The sequence below is a fragment of the Mus caroli genome, chromosome 1 (assembly GCF_900094665.2).
Source record: "Mus caroli chromosome 1, CAROLI_EIJ_v1.1, whole genome shotgun sequence".
NCBI lineage: Eukaryota > Metazoa > Chordata > Mammalia > Rodentia > Muridae > Mus > Mus caroli.
Window position 1 is genome coordinate 44,808,290 of NC_034570.1, and position 3,883 is coordinate 44,812,172.

The following is a 3,883-nucleotide window of genomic DNA, read 5'->3' on the forward strand; positions in this document are numbered from 1 at the left end:
ATAAAGAAATTTTATTAGAAGGTGTAAATACTACTGAGATACTAATTATAAGTTTATTCATCCTGTGCAATTTTCAGAATTTTGTGAATGACCAAAGCATAGATTCTCTATGCTTCATGCATGTTAGCTTCTTTTGTCACATAGATATGCAGTGATATAACAAAATGCAAACATGGTGAACATGAATTGGCTAACTGTATTCTATGGTCTATACTGAAACCATGATATTTTAGATTCTGGTAAAAACATAAAAGCTGTGCTTAAGTCCTCGAAGAATAACTGCTGACCTTATTCACTGGCTGTGTGGACTTTCTGGCATAGTCAGTCACCAGGTTAGTGACATGTAAAAAAAAAAAAAAAAAAAAAACATAAAAGCACCTGTCTATATTTCTTAACTTGCTTTGGTGAAGTTTTCTGTGGATCTGATTAAAATGGTAGACTTTCTGCTGAGTAGAACAAAGACACATATTATTCTAGTCAGTACTATATAGTTGCCTAGAATATTGGTTGATACAGAATAAAATAAACATGTACTTGTCTTGTGAACTTACAATTTTAGAGAAATAAATGCTGGAATGGCTAGCATATAAACAAATTAACACAAAAACTTCCAGCTAAAGTCTACAGGGAGCTAAAAAATTCTTCCTACTCCTTGTAGTCCAATATGTGAACATGTAAACCAAACACAATTTTATGAACTTTGAGAGAGAGTTGGTTACAGAGAAGTTCAATAGAGAAAGGGTTCCAAAAGACATTTGGACAAAACATATTTTCAGAAACAGCAAGAATAAAGAGTGGCAGTATAGTGATGGTAGCTACCTGAAGCAAGAGAAGAGATTCAAGGGTCATGTCAGCCCTTCCTAGGTAGTTTATGTCTGTACAAATGCATGTAAATGATTCCTAATGTTAGAGTAATTAAGATGGGAAAAGGCTTACAGTTATATACTCGGATATATAAAGTGATATATTATTACTTTATCATGCAACTGAGGTAAGAAAACCTATTTTTTAATGCCAGGGAGCATACTGGTCTCTACATAGGCACAGATTTACCTTTCATGCTCCAAAGTTAATGCAGTTTTCCTCCTGTAAATGAGTCTTTTACCTATTTTATCTTCAGACAAAAACATCTTTATAAAAAGGCATTGGAGTGAATATAGATGCTATGATTGCTGAAACTATTGTGTAGGCAACTTCAGGTAAATTATAAAGGGCTTTTCATGACAGTATAAGAAATTTGAATGCATTTTTGAGGTGAGAAAACTAGACTTAATTAAAATTAATGACTCAAATTTAAATAAAATATTCAGTATTTTTATTTGTACCCAATGTGTGATAAAGTATGGTAGATTATATGGAAATTGCCAGAAATGTAATTAGAGAAAAATAGCCACACTATTGAAAATAAGTATCATATTATAATACTCTAGATTAAGAAGGGGAAGGCTTGGATTATTCAGAGAACAGAGATCTATAATGTGTTAAGAATTTAAGACTCCTATCTTCTCATTCAATGAGCATTACCCTAAAAATAACTAGAAATTTTAGGTAACGATTTAACAGGAACTCATTTACATTTTTATGCATATGTATGCATAGTTCAGGAAAGAATCATGTGGGTTCACATAAGCATAAATGGATGTAACAGGATAGAAGGATCAAGGAACCAAAGTCACTTGACAAACAGATTATGTGCAAGCACTTTATTACCTTGCATTCATAACTTTTGCTGGAGATAGTAATGATTTCTTATTCTCCAATGTTGACATAGTTTGGTTATGTAGGACCTTTGAAATAATTCTCTGTTTTCTTTGAATGGCTAATAGATGTTGGACAATATTCAATGCATACAATTATTATATATCATACACCAGCTAATTATATTTTATCTTATAAAGGAAACATTTCAATGGTACCGTTCTTCCCTTCTTTCAATTCTTTTCTACATTTAACCAGGCACTAATACCACTGGAACATCAATCATCTTTAACTTTTTGAATAGGTGTGCTATGAGCATCCCAGTGTTGTGAGTTCCTTAGTGCCTCAAAAACCTCTTTTGAACAATGTGGCTTCCTTATGCTTATATCATGAACCTTTGTTCTACATACATACACACACACACACACACACACACACACACACACACAGGACCTGCTGCAGACCCTTGTAGGTCTTCTGCTTCAGTTTCTGTGAGCTCATATGAGCTTTGTTCAGTTGTTTTAGAGGGTCTTTTACTCCTGGTGTCCTTTGTCACTGTCTCCCTCATTCCTTCTGCCTCTTTGTTCATGAGATTTTTTTTTCTTTTTTTAAATTAGGTATTTATTTCATTTACCTTTCCAATGCTATCCCAAAAGTCCCCCACATGCTCCCCCACCCACTCCCCCACCCACCCACTCTCACTTCTTGGCCCTGGCATTCCCCTATACTGAGGCATATAAAGTTTGCACGACCAATGGGCCTCTCTTTCCAATGATGGCCGATTAGGCCATCTTCTGATACATATGGAGCTAGAGACACGAGCTCCATGGGGTACTCTGAAAGATTTACCTAAAATGAATGTCTCGTATAGAAATTTGCGTTCCAGGAGATCTCTCTCTCTCTCTCTCTCTCTCTCTCTCTCTCTCTCTCTCTCTCTCTCTCTCTCTCCATTTCTCTCCTTCCCATCCTCCCTTTCTCTTTCCCTCTATCTCTCTTTGCAAATTCATAATTTACAGACATTGGGCAATATTGAGACACACACTCTCTCTCTGAACTCAAGAGTTATCATTTATCTTCACCTGTATCTTCTGGAATTTTTCACTCCATATTCCTTTGTATCTGGCCACAAAAACTCTGAGACAGTGCTTCAAAATAGCCTCTATGAATCTATGCCTATATACCTAATAGGGCTAATAATTATCCCCACTTTCCTAACCAAATGGCATTACCATTCTTAAAAAAAAATAGGCATTACTTTCTGAACTGAAAGAAAATGATACATGCATATGAAATAAAATCATAAGCATAATTGTTCTCTTTAGGCTAAGAGTGATCATCTGTTGTAATTATATTCATTTATCCTGTGCAGCTATTTAATTCAGTATATTTTTAATTGTTTTTATTATTTTGTATTAATTTTTCTTTAAACTGGCTTACTTATTTATCATCACTTGCCTATGTCTCTTATTATGAATATTTGCCTTTTTACAACTTTATTACATTGTATTAAGCTCTGTGTATAGTTTCAATATTTGAGCTATGGCAGATTCTACTCTCCATTGCATGGGATGTACATTTAATGTTTTGTGAGCTTTACTTTAATCTGTTTTATGAAATCTTACCATGGCAAATGACATGCGTCTTCCATGTGGCTGGTTCTAGACAGGATCTCCATTTACCTCCATGACATGCCTGTGTACCTTGCTAAAAAGAATTATTATAACCACATGTCGTTTAGATTTTTTCTTAAAATACAGTTTTTTTTATTTGTAAGCTGTAAATACTGTAAAATTAGATTGTATATTAATTTCTCTGAGGATATTTTCTATTTTTTAAATTTTTCTCTTTTAAAGCATTCAAAAATTATAAAGGTAGCAAGTTCTATGTCTATATAATTTATCTGTATATAAGTTATGTAACTGCTGGTATATTCTATAGTTCATGGGTGTTCATAGTGTTCCTATTTGATGCTTTTCTTTGCATTTTTTTGCTCCCCTAGCTTTGTTTCTCACAAAATACTCAATATAATCCCTGATGTTACAGTGCTTCCTAAATCCTTCACAGGAGATTTTTCACACTTCCCCTGTGTGCGTTCTATTTCTGTTGAAAAAGAAAAAAAGAAAAAAATCTTAAAGGAAACTAGAAAATAACAAGCTCCCCCATGTCACTGAATCCTCATCTTTCC

At 33.9% G+C, this 3,883-nt stretch overlaps 1 non-coding gene across 1 annotated transcript; it reads left to right on the forward strand.

Moving 5' to 3' along the window:
• The first annotated feature begins 206 nt into the window (after positions 1–206).
• Positions 207–345, forward strand: LOC115032426. The gene has a single exon (XR_003838105.1). It is a non-coding gene; the product is annotated as a small nucleolar RNA SNORA3/SNORA45 family (small nucleolar RNA).
• The last annotated feature ends 3,538 nt before the right edge of the window (positions 346–3,883 follow it).